Source organism: Physcomitrium patens, chromosome 1 (assembly GCF_059467195.1).
Source record: "Physcomitrium patens ecotype Gransden chromosome 1, ASM5946719v1, whole genome shotgun sequence".
NCBI lineage: Eukaryota > Viridiplantae > Streptophyta > Bryopsida > Funariales > Funariaceae > Physcomitrium > Physcomitrium patens.
The window spans coordinates 24,244,439-24,258,534 of record NC_143410.1 but is presented as its reverse complement, the minus strand read 5'-3'; the positions used below and the strand labels follow the sequence as shown (position 1 = coordinate 24,258,534).

The following is a 14,096-nucleotide window of genomic DNA, read 5'->3' as shown; positions in this document are numbered from 1 at the left end:
GTCAAGCTCGGTGGAGTATGTCGCTATTTAGATTTGATTTTGTTATCACTTATCGACTTGGAAAGCAGCAAGGACTATCTGATGCCTTATAGAGGAGATCGTATCTTGTACCAAAGGCTGGAGAAGCAACGTTTGATCAACAATGTACAACGTTGTTGAAGCTAGAGCAATTTTAGCTTTGCGCTACTATTGTGTCAATTGATGCTGACTTCCTGAATCAGGTACGTGCCATGACTATTGAAGATTCAGTAGCCATTGATATCAAGCAGCGTACCAATGACGATAAGTTCAAGGTGGAGGGAGATCTTTTATACTTTGAGGAGCGGTTGTATATTCCAAAAGGACCAGCACGACTCCGAGTTCTTCAATCTTGCCACGATTTTCCAACTGTAGGATATTTTGGATTCAACAAGACCTTGGAGCTTATTTCTCGAGATTTTTGGTGGCCCCAAATGTGGAAGGATGTGAAAGATTTTGTCCTCTCCTGTGACATTTGTTTAAGATCCAAGAATCCTCGACATCGCCCTTATGGACTCCAACAGCCATTGCCGATTCCACGTCAACCATGGTCTTCAGTTTCCATGGACTTCATCACGGACCTGCCATCATCAAACTCATTTGACAACATCTTTATCATGGTAGATTGGCTTACAAAGATGGCGCACTTTGTCCCTTGCAAGAAGACATCATCCAGTGAAGTCATAGCAATGCTCTTTCTCGATAATGTGTATCGATATCATGGACTACCAAATGATATCGTATCAGATCGAGGAACCCAATTTGTATCCAAGTTTTGGAGATCTTTCTTTGAGATACTGAAGGTGGATATCAAGCTTTCTTTAACTTTTCATTTTCAAACTGACGGCCAAACGAAACGGGTGAACCAAGTCTTGGAACAATACTTACGATGCAGCATCAACTATCAGCAAGACGATTGGACCACATATGTGCCGCTAGCCGAGTTTGCATACAACAACACCTTCCATGCATCGACTCAATACACACCATTCTTTTCCAACTATGGATATCATCCAAAGCTTGATTTATTGAGTCCGTCAACAAATAACAATCCAACAACTGAAGGATTTGCGAAACAACTATCAGAGCTTCAAAATACATTGAAGCTTCAATTACAATCCGATCAAGAATCCTACAAGGCGTCTGTAGATAGATTTCAGAATCAAGCACCTACTTTCAAAATTGGAGATAAAGCATGGCTTCTTCGACGGAATATCAAGACCAAGCGACCATGTGATAAGTTGGACTATCAAAGATTGGGACCATTTATCATCCAGAAGCAAATCAATCCACTGGCATATCGTCTGGAATTACCGACTTCTATGAAGGTACATCCGGTCTTTCATGTTTTTCTATTCGAGCCTTATCGAGAGTCGTCTTTTCTTAGAAGAGTGCAATGTCCACCACCTAGTATTGAGATCGAGAACCATGAGGAATACGAGGTTGAAAAGGTCTTGGATTCACGGTGAAGGTGGGGCAAGTTGGAGTATCTTGTTCATTGGAGCAACTACGACATTAATGAGCAAACATGGGAGCCAGCTGATAATCTTGCCAATGCGCCACAAAAGGTACAGGAGTTTCATCAACAACATCCTCATAAACCTAAGCTGGTTCGATGATAGCTTCTTTCTAAAGCTTACTCACCCAAGAATATAAGAAAGGGGGAGAGCACCACCAAAATTTGTAGTTGATGTAGTTATTTTCTCCAAGATAAAGTAGAATTTTTTCAGTAGCCATAGTTTGGTCTTTTCATATGGATAGCCAAGAGATAGATACTATGCGAGTCAGATTATCTCAACCGACTAGCTTACGAAGGCGATCCCGAGATGAAGAACCGCCTACACCATGACAATGACGAAAGATTCAGAGTAACTGATCACTGGTGATTGTATTTGAGTTCGAGCCTGCTTACGATGGTCAGCCAGAAGGCGTGTTTACAGGACAATTTCACAATGAGGACACGGAAGTTCATGCTTGGTTAGAAGTTGAAGGAGTGGGCCACTACCGTTGGCTTCAAGGGCCGATGAACCACTTACCTCGTGAACAACAGTTGGAGTTTATAGCAGACGTTATGCGACAGGTCTTCATTTTCTTGCGTTGGTACTAATTAACAATAACTTTGCTTCTCAGAGACCTCGAAGCTAAAGGAGGGGGTGATATTAGGGACATAGTCCTTAGAACCTTCTAAAGACAAGTTTCTAGAACCTTCTAGAAGCAAGTCTCTGGAACCTTCTAGAAGCTTTCTAGTTAGTAGAAGTTGCTTTAGAAGCTTCCTAAATAGGAGTATATATTGGAATCGAGGCTGAAGAGTTCTTCAGTCTCGACAACACATCTCTTGGAGTTCTAGCTCACCTCTTTGGTGTTGTTCTTGTATTCATCTGATTAACCTAGTTCTTGTCAATTTTTCTTGAACTTTTTGTTAGATCTCGAGTCTGTATTTCTATGTCCGTGAGAGATATTATCAAATTAGCCTACTTTTATCTATTCATAATATTGAAGTAATTATTAGAATAAATATGTATGTCCATGACAAAATCAACCTTATAAATAAGGTGAATTGCAAACTTTGCACCATCCATTGATTGAAAAATTTTATTTGTATTATTAGTCCAAACAAAATTATTGAAAAAAACATCACAAAGCAAGAGATTGGGAATTGAGAGAGAAAATGCTAAGAACAGAGGAATTGAAATAAAGACTATGAATAAGAAGGTGGAGATAGTGGCTATGATTGTAATGATGATTTTTGGAGTTGATCTATTTTTCTAATAATGGTTTCTAGAGATGATTTGTTTTTTTAATAATGGTTATGATAGGATAGATCAATTTAATAAAAAAGTAGGTATATTTAATATTTTCCTAAAAATAACTATAAGATCTTAATATAAGATTGGTTCAAAAATAAAATAAAAATGTAACATAATATATCAAGAATTATATTATTATAGAGTATTAATACTAAAAATATTATTGATTGAAATAGATATATATATATATATATATATATATATATATATATAGAATAAAAAAAATCATAATTAAAATCTTTGTTTATAGTATCAATTGCTAAATTCTCTCATTTAATCATTTTAAGTTATGCTAGAATAATCTTGTAGTTATTTACATTAGTTAATTTATTATTCATCATGCATTGTGTGTTTCAACCAACAATTATTTGCATCATCACAACCACTTTTTATAATATATATATATATATATATATATATATATATATATATGTGGTGGTAGGTATTTTATAAATATATGTAAATACATATAAATACATATATATATAGAAAGTAAAGCACCAAGTTATCATTTTCTTTATTTATATATATATATATATATATATATATATTAATACAGTATAATTCAAATATTTTATTTTATTTTTGGAGTAATTCAAAGTTTCTATACTATAATAAGTATGAACAACACCTCATATTTTCAAATTCAATCTTATTGCAACACAACAATCTACTGTTCTTACTTGAACAGTGTACAATTTCAGCAAATATCTAGATTAACATTTTCATTTTTGTAGTAAAATTGACACGTCCAAAAGCTTTCATTCTGGAGAGTAAAAAAGAGCACTTATTTTGTGAAATAACGAGGTTTATAAGAAACAAAAAATATTTTTTTTGTTTCCAAATTGAATTCAAATATTGAATTAAATCTTTCATCCCTTGCTCTATTCCTGTTCTCAACAAAATGTTGAACACAAGGGTAAAAAAGTTATAAACCAATCTGTTAAAGCATCGTTCTGATCTCAAGATTCTACCGATTTGATTGCTTGTGGTTTCAATCTTCATCAAAAAACAGTTCAACTTCAAAATCATGAAATTTACGATCTCAAGAACACAAATCCTCGGCACAAAAGCACACACTTCCACACACAATTGTTTTATATACTTGTGAAGTGAAGGCAAAAAATCAAAAACACGTGGTTGAAGAAGGAAAAGCTTCATCACCAGCAAAGTACGGGCTCATCGGGGACGAAGAATGGACGACGCTGCCCCACGGAAAGCATGGGAAACTGCGCTGATGTCCAGAAGCTTGAATCTCAAGCTCAAGAACGCGCAGATAAAATCTCACCGACGGGAATCACACCACAGGCGTGAGAATAGAGCTGGATTCGTAGCCAGAGGGAAGGCTCCACGGTTGATTGAATTGGGGTAGTGTCTTGTTTGAAATCGAAGAAGAAGATTGAGCACTTTTGGTTTTTGTTTTTGTTGTTGTTCGATTTCTGGCTATGGAGGGCGACGAAATGTGTGTGGTCTGTGGAGGTCCTCCCCAGGCCCCGAACGAGGATGCTCCCGAGTGGGACGAATGCTTGCGAGCTCTGAGTCCCGAGAGTTTGGAATGGCTCAATCACTACGTAGGTATCACCGAGGCGGAGGAGCTCATCCCTTTGAATGGTTACGAACACTACAGCACCTTTGCTATTGATGATTATAAAGGGAAACCGTCTCGCTTCGCATGCGCAACATACCTCAGATCAGAAGGGATCCCCTGGTATCCGGATGACGGGCCCCACGGCTTGACGTGCCACGAAAACTGCTACAAGTTGCTTGAGCGGGATCTTCACTACACGCTGCGGTTTCGCGACGTGTGGCCGCTCTTGATGCAGCAAGAGTTTCCAACGGCATGGCTGGATTGGGAAGTGACGGATTATGGCGGTATGGCGGCGTATGGAGGTGAGTTTTTCAAATATAAGCAGCTGTATCTCGACGGGAATGGGTGGATGCTCCAGGATCCGCTCACTCATAGCGCAAATGCGGAGCGGATTCTGAAAATGTGGAAACCCCTGATACAGAGCGGGTTCCGAACTCGTCCAACCTGCGACGACAAGATGCATGATGAGTGTGAAGGTGGAAACGAAAGCGTTCTTGATGATCAAACTGGTTCCGAAATGACAATGGCCATGTCTTCTTTTCAGATAACTTAGTTGAAAGAAAACTCGAAAGAGCTTTTTTGAAGTATCAATTAGCAGGATAGGTGTGCTACTTTCGAATAGCGAACCGAAACAGAATTCTGTACAAAATATTGTTAGACGAAGAGAATGCCATCTTGTTGCCTAAATTCACCTTTCTAGGATGCCGACAGGTCTTAAGTGTCACTGTGACAGTCTCTAAAGCATGCACTACGAACTCAGAGGAATTGTAAAACCAAAATTTCAATCGAAGAGGAACTGCATGACTTGGCAAGCACGGACACGAAACAGTCTCGGAGATCGGAACAGCTTCATTGTCTTCGCTGGCTGGCTCTTCATCTGCCAGTATATCCTCCTCCATGACTTCATTGACCTGCAAACGTGATCGATAATCAATCGCTCATTCACCTCTAAATCGGCACAGCGAAATCCCTCACCACAACGCACCAATTCCCCTTTGGCAAATCTCTCTCTCTCGACCTATCTCGCATATTTACATCGCACCCGAAGCTACGAAGCTAGTTACCACCACCGTACCATACGTGCTTTCCTGGTCGCTTAGCTGGGAGTGATGCCGAGAGAGCAAGGCAAATTGTCAAGCATGCTCTGCTTCTCGCATCGACCGGCCACTGTAATCGAGGTGTAAAACTTCAAGAACAGATCGGAGTTGCAACAGTGACGATCCCTGCAAAACATTATGTCCACGAATAATAATCAGGAAAGAGCAGCTGACCTCGTTTGCGATCCTGTCCAAGCTCTGCCCGCTCGCCACCACCCTACACTCTTCATTTCTATTCTAGTATTCATTTGATCAGCTGCTCTGTTCCTCTGCTTTATCGCACAATTTCTCTTCGTTGCCACAACTCTCATCGATTCCTGCTGATTTTAAAAATAGAATAAAAACCCTATTTCACGTATCCAGCTCCACGGTTGGAACGCGTCACTACATCCGGAGTCATTGCCACCAAGTATGAAAAGGGAGGTCTTAGGGTTTAGGAAAAGGCAAGACAAGGTTGGACATTGGCATTGGAAGGAAGGATGATGCTTAATTATACAATGCTTGTGCCTTTTAGGGATTGGAAAGTTGGAGATAATTTAGTAAAAGAGAACGATTGTCTATGCTAATGTGAATAAATTAATAAAAAAATAAAATATTTATCTTTTTGAATAAGTAAACTTGGGTTTTTAAGAGAGATTTTTGCTTAGAAGTAATAAGTTTTTTGTTGAACAACAAGAAAAACATTTAATTTTACATTAGGAATTTTCTACAAGGCTTTAGTTTAACAACAAAAAGAAGTTTGTGAATGAGTTGTTTTCATTAGATTTGGATTTTGTATACTTCATTACCAACGTGTTTTATTGTGAAAACTATTTTTTATTAATTTTGTTTCTATAACTTGATTTAAATTTTGATTAATGTGTTTAAAAAATTGAGATTGTTTGTATTATAATTTTTATGTCATAATATAAATTTTATTGATGTCTTTTATTTATTTTGAAGTGACTTAATTGTATTCAAATTTGGCTTTGTTTTAATTGTTTATACAATAACCATCAATTGGATCTATACTCAAAAAAAATCATAAAACATTATTCTATTATCATACTATATAACTTGTAGACATATATAGTTGTCTATACTTTGGCTTGATATGTGTTAAATTTATACAATTAACAAGTATCATGTCATAAAATATCCTTACAATGCTGACATATGAGCTCATCAATCCAACAATGTTATTGCATACACATAATAATATAATAATAATAAATTAAAAAAAAGAAAAACAAATAAAGAATGACAAAAAATTAAGTTAGAATATCAATTATTTGGTGTATATATAAATATATGTGTGTATATATATATATATATATATATATATATATACATTATTTAATTTTATGATTAAAAATAATAATAATTTAAAACTTATATAAACTTTTTTATTTAAAAAAAATTATATATAAAGTTAATTTTGATGGTTTTTTATTCAAATTATTCCAAATTTGGTACAAAACTTTGATTTAAAATAAATATTGAATATTAATTTGAATTTAATTTTTTACACATTTTTTTAGAATAAAGTATTCAACAACAACTTGTTTATAAAAAAAATATATATTTTGATAATATTAAAATAAAATATGATCTTTAAATTAACAAATAAAAATTTAAAGTAATATTGTATTGATTTTTTTTATTAATTTATATTTTTTATTATAAAATTAAAAATAAATTTATATTTAAATTCAATAAAGTGATAGAATAAACTAAAATTTACTTTATACCATCAATGATAATATTTTGATTGAAATTTTGTTTGCAAAAAAAATAGCTTAGAGCATGTTATATAATAAAGATAATTTAGTATCTAATATGCTTTGAATTATAATGTCTAATGTCAAAGAAATGAATTTGGATAGAACTTTGAAAAGACAAAATACTCTTATATTATTGAAAGAAAAAAATAAATTAAATATTGAGAAAAAATTCAAATATTCATTGTCAATTACAAAGAAACTACACAATCTTGATTTAGGACTAGAATATTAGAAAAATGTTAAGAAGACTAAGCATGGCCTTATTCTTATTTCTATATAGACTAGCTATTGAAAAGGTCTTGTGGAGGCTCCTTATGAAACACAAGGCTTCTGCTCAAGCATCAAGTTGTAGGTTGCTTCTAATACAACTTCTTAAAAGCAAAAAACTTATCACATAAGTTTCAAAAGCTACATGGAAAATCTACAAAAGTCCAAATATCTAGTTTGTGTCTTTGCAACTTCTTCCAAGCTTCTTAACAAAGATATTATCTATCTAACAAGTTTCTATTTACATCTATTTATCTAAATGATGTAGGTGTTTGTTATATCTTCTGATTTTTCTTAGACATTAGATAAGAACAACTTTAAAAATAAAAAATCTATCTAACTTAAAAAATATTTATATATTAAAAAAATACAAGATTATAATCAATTATTTTATATGCATCTAATTTTAAATTCATTTTTAATTCATTTTTAAAAAATATAAATTTTATTTTTAATTTTTTAAAAATATCTTTATAAAATAATTAAAATAATTTCTAGATAAAATATTTTTTTTGGTTGGAAAATATAATGTTTGAAATTTATTGATAGTAGGTGTATATAAATTCGGTTAGTATTCAAATATTATTTTAAAAGATGTATAGCTAAATCATTTTGTATTTTAAAAATTTTAATCTTAATATATAAAATTATTCTAAAAGGATTCAAAAAAAAAATCATTCAAATACAAAATTCAATTCTAACATTCTAATGTTTACAAATAAAATCATTTGTATTAAATATTTTTAGTGTATTCTTATTTTAAACTTAATTTTTTTAATAATTAAATTTAGTAATAAATTATCTTAGCATGTCAATTAAAAAATTATGATTGTAACTTATATTAAACTTATTATAATAATATAAAATTATTTTAAAATTCTAAAATATATTTTAAAATTTTATTTATTTATAACATTATGTATCTTTTTAGGATTTGCCTATAATCCATTGTAAAAAATAATATATTCTTAAATATTTACTTTAATTATTTAAATTAGATGTTCTTTTATCTTGCCATATATGCTTAAATTTCTTCATTTTTTTTATAACAAGACCAAAATATTTATATTCTTTACTTTGTATAGAACAAATTAAACTAATTTATAAAATGATGAATAAGAAATAACAATTGTAATTCCTTTCAAATAGACTTCATTTATTATATAGAAAAAGCTTCATAGCACTTATTGCAATATATATATATATATATATATATGGTAAAGAGAAGTAAAATAGAAGTAGATAGAAATAAGTAAGACTATATTGGCTACATGTTAATTTGGCAAGTAGATCACATATATGCCAAGTATCTTGGCAAATTGGCTACATCTTGACTTACTAACTTAGCCACTTAATTTAACAATCACATAGTATTCTAACTAGCTAATATACATAAAGACATTAATAAGGCCATCTTCATTCTTATCAATATTCTTTTTATATTTTTATCTTATTTAAGATTCTTTAGATTCTTTAGATTCTTTATATTTAGCAATAGCTAATGTAGTTTTTTCTATATTATAACTATCTTTGAATTTTTTACTTCCTCTCTTTTAATGACACAAGATTATGTTGTATTATTATAATTATATTATGAATCATGTCTTTGGTAATTGAAAAATATACTAACTTCCTATGGTTATTTTTAATATATATATATATTCTACTTCTTTAAAATTATTTTTATATTTTTAAAAGTTTTAAGTAACTTACTTTTAAATTTTTATTTTTTGAGCTAAAATAAACCTCTATTAATTGGAATTTTATTCTAATTCATAATAAATAACTAACTATTTAATTCTTAGAATTTTAACCCTTGTTCAATCAAAATTAATTCAGACTTGAAACTCTTTAAAACATCCAAGTAATTGAGCACCTCTTCTTGGAAATTTATCCTAGTTCACAATAAGTAAATTAACTAAGTAAGTTTGTAAGTTGTAGCTATTATTTAAATCTCAATTAAATCACTCCTTAACATTCTTAAAACCTTTTAATTCATTAAGCAAAACGTCTACCATTAATTCACACATACAAAAGTAAGTCACTTGATAAATTCCATGCAATTAATATATATATATATATATATATATTATGATTTATATTATTTTATCTTAGTTTAGTTTCTATTTAATTAAAATTCATCCAGTGACAATTTTATCTTGAAATGATAATTCATTCTTAAATAACAATTCATCCACACACTTTAAATTCATCTTTGATTTAACTTCATTTAATAAAATTAATCTAAAATCCTAAATTGCATCTTAACCTAAATTGACAAGATCTAAATTGAAAAAACATAAATTGTTTAAATTCTACTTAAATTCATCTAAATTTATCATATTGTTGATGTAACGTACTGGAGTCCTCACTGAGCCGAAAGAAGTTGCGTTGATAGACTTGTGGCAAGTCAACTCCATCGTGAGCTGGCCTCGTGTTAGCAGATCCAACAAAGAAGGAAAAAAATCAATACAGTCATTGATCACCTAGAAGGCCAGAGTGCTGCACCGCAGCACCTCCACTGGATAACAATACTTCCACAGCGCTGCACTTGTTGACCCACAAGGCTGTTGTGGGTTCAATCTTAGTTCTTGTTGTTCTAACACTACTCACTTCATCTACTTTCAATTGCTACAAGACACTTTGAAAACCTTGTGTCTACAATATTTGTGAGGGACAGCCGAGTCTCATAAATTGGATACCAATGGAGATGTGACCCTGATGTCAAGCGTTTATTAGATGAATCAATTGCACAAGATTCTGTACCAATTAGTGTATCTCTCGACAATTTACCTAGTCCACCCTTTGCTCTCAATCATAAAACCCTCAATTCGTCTCAAATGCCTTTTGAAGTCGCAACTTCATACTGATTTTGCTACCTCTTATAGGTTGCAGTGGAGTGGTTGCAAATTCCGCTTACTCCACATCTTCTCGCAGTTGAATCTCTAGAAGAAAGCATACATATAGATTCTACGAAGAAATCCCTGCGCACTCCCAAAAAAACTCAAAACTCCAATTGCTTATCGAGCGAGGAAAATAAAAACAATTCCGATTTAGTGCAAAGTTTTACAACAGTACAAACAAAAGAGGAGAGATTGACTGCCACAGTACCACTCCACTACAAGAAAAGGAGTCCTTGATCTGCACCGCAAAGAAAAAATAAAATAATATAAAATTAAATTTAAAAAAAAAAAAAAAAAAAAAAAAACACACTCCCAAAACGCCAGAAGCCAAGACGCTTCAAGAAAAATAAATAAATAAAAGCAGAATGGAGAGAGAGGGGTTTCAAGGCGGGCAAGACTCCTGTCGGCGAAGAGGCTGGTGGAGATTAGAGGAGATTAGAGGCAATCTCTCACCTTAGTGGTCATCTCCCATTTCTCTCTACTTTCCTTTTGTTTTTATTTTTTTCTTTTTCATTTTTTCTAATCTTTTTGAAATGACCAAATCAAATTCATGTTTAGCTCATACTCTAATTAACTTTTAGTAGAAAAATATACTATAAAAAAATATCATAAATCTATATTAGCTAAATTAAAGAGCAACTATTTATTTTAAAATTCTTTTTCAAAGAAATCCTACCAAAGGCCACTTCTTGCATTGACATCCTATTTTTTGCTATTTGTCTCCAAAGTTCCTACATTAACTCCCTAGACTAGTGATTTTAAGCACCACAAATGTATTTTTTGTATTTAAACATAGTAGTGAGTCAATTCCATGACTCACAAATTTTTGTTTTAAGTGTTGATTCTTTCATTATGAAAGTGAAGTACGTCTCTTGATAGCAATTTTTATTTGATATTAAAAGTTTTAACCAATTTTGACAATTTTGTATTATAATTTGTCTTGTTTGAAAATATATAGAGCACTTAACCATAGTAGATAAAATTTTATTTTGCAATGAAAAGAGAATTAAAAAACTCAAAAAAATCTCTAAATAAATTCTATTTGAATCTTGATAATCCAAATTAAATCCTAAATAATTAAAAAAATAAAAAAACTCTTAAAAAATCTTTTAAAAAAATTTAAAATCATAAAGAAACTCTTTAAAAATCACAAAGAACCCTAAATATTTTAAAGTAAATTCTAATTGAATCATAACCGAAATCTATATATTTTCTAATTAAGTTCTAAACTATTTTAAAATGAATTTTAAATAAAATTTAATAAATTCCTAAAACAATCTTAAATAAAACTTAATGAAGTTATAATCAAATTTTAATTAATCTTAATCAAATTCTATAGTACACTTAAAATCTTAATAATTATTAATTTAAGCATTGATCTTGATATAAAGCTTGAATTTTTTTTAATGTCTTAATTGAAAATAAAAAATAAAAAATAAAAAGAATTACTACTCCTAATTAGAAAAAAAAACTCTTGATGTGCTTAAATACTAGTCATTCTTATTTGCTTACTTAAATATTAATATTTTTATTTCAACCAAAAGTTACTTAAGATATTAGTTTTGTTAATCTACCTTATTTTTTATTATTTATAATCTTAATATTTTTAATAAGAATATTTTTAATAAGAAGATAACTTGAACACTAAAATTTTAAATATTTTTATTTTTTATTTATATTATTCTAATATAATTTTTTACTATATTTTTTAATTTTTTATATATATTTCATCCAATAGTCGTTGTTGTGTAGTAATATGGCCATTAGGTATTAAAAAAAAAAAAAAAAAAAAAAAAAAAATTAAGACAACCTAATTAAAAAGATATGATAGAAATCATAGATAAAAGATAGGCATGTGGTAAAATCTTAGAGCGTTAGAATTGCTTTTTATGAAAATAGACTCTATTTACTTAGTATGGCCATAAATGAGACAAAATAAGGTAGATTAGAAAAATAAAAGATATAATCATATGTAAAAAGAAGTTAGAAGTTGATTTTAGCAAAAATTACCACAAGAAATTAAGATTTGATACTTGGAAAGGACTAGTGTTGTATTGTATATGTTCTTGCTTGAAAATACTCTTGACACCTACTTGTGGAAGATAAATAAAACTACAACAACAATTCTACTAAGTCTAATAGATTCTTAAATAAACTTCAAGTAATTGCTAATAAAACCAATCAAACTTTAACCTATTAAAATTCTAATTGAAATCCTAATTGAATCTTAATCAAGTCCTAGATCAAATCTTAATTGAGACCTTAATTGAATCTTAACCAAATCTTAGATCAAACACTAATTAAAATCCTAATAAAATCTTAAACCTTAGATAAATCCAAATCAATCTAGTAAAATTCTAAACCAAATCCTAGATCTTAAACAAACTCTTAACAAATCTTATAACATAATGAAACCTTAATAACTAATGATCAAATAATTAATATTAACTCAAAATTTTTGCACTTCTTAATATCTTAGTTAATAACAACTAAAAAAAAGATGAAATTGGTTGCACTTATCAATTGAAAGAAATGCAAGATAATCCAATTAAGAATTAGATGGCCTCCCACTCCAACCTAAATGCTAAACTTCTGATACCAATATCTCCTTTTTAAACCATTGAATTGCTTTCAAATTTCATCCAAATATTGGAATTGAAGAGTAATATCTCTACTAAAAATTTTCACTTCAATCCAATTGATAGATTGCTGAAGGTCTTAGAAATATTGACTAATCTTCAAACTCCAATTCCTGAGACCTCAACCTATAAAAATCCTCATATACTTCAATCTAATTATTTGATTGACCTCAAAGTTTGTATACACATTTAAAACTAGCACACCAACATACTAACCAAATTTCACTTGTATATACACTAAAAAATTCAAGAAATCTTCAAATTTATAAACATATTTTTATTTTTCAAATCCTAATCCCACCAAGAACATTATTAATTTTAAAAATCCCTCAAAATCTCAATACTGATTTAATTGACATGAAACCAATGCTTAAAATTTTATTTTCAAGTTTGCTCTCAAATCCAATTTTTCAATCTACAAAGAACTTTGGAATCAACATATAAGTATGGATTTGTACATGGAGGTCTGATTTTGACCTAAGTTCACAACTAGTCCTCTCTAGGTAACAATTCTTAGCTTCTTAAGATAAATTTTATTAAAACCTGATCTCCATTTCTTCCTATACATGTTTATATTATTTAATTTTCCAATCTACTTTATTTGTCTTATTTATGGTCCTACAAAGTAAGTAGAAGTCTATTTTATAAAAAGACAATATTAGGACTTTTTAGTTTTATTATCTTCTTGACTGTTATTTATATTTTTTAGATAATTTTTTATAATATTTTAAAATAGAATATTCTATAATATAATATTCTCTTTTCTCTTTCATTCATTAATCATGTTACATCATAATAGTGGTTACCAACTAAGATCAAAATCAGATTCTAAAACACAAAATTGAAAACCTATACCATTTTCAGGGTTCATTTATCAATTGAAGAGTGGGTCTTAAGAGCAAATTAGAAAAGAGATTCTTAAGAGTTGGTTTCATATTATTTGGATTAATATTAAAGTTTTGATGGAGTTTAAAAATTATTGATGTACTTAGTAGGTTTAGATTTTGAAAAATA

At 30.2% G+C, this 14,096-nt stretch overlaps 1 long non-coding RNA gene across 1 annotated transcript; it reads right to left on the bottom strand.

The window, feature by feature from the left end:
- Positions 1–4,941: 4,941 nt before the first annotated feature.
- LOC149989954 (uncharacterized) lies at positions 4,942–5,947 on the bottom strand. Its single transcript, XR_016505509.1, has 2 exons — positions 5,685–5,947; positions 4,942–5,324 (listed from the first exon to the last, which is right to left on the bottom strand). It is a non-coding gene; the product is annotated as an uncharacterized LOC149989954 (long non-coding RNA).
- Positions 5,948–14,096: the final 8,149 nt, after the last annotated feature.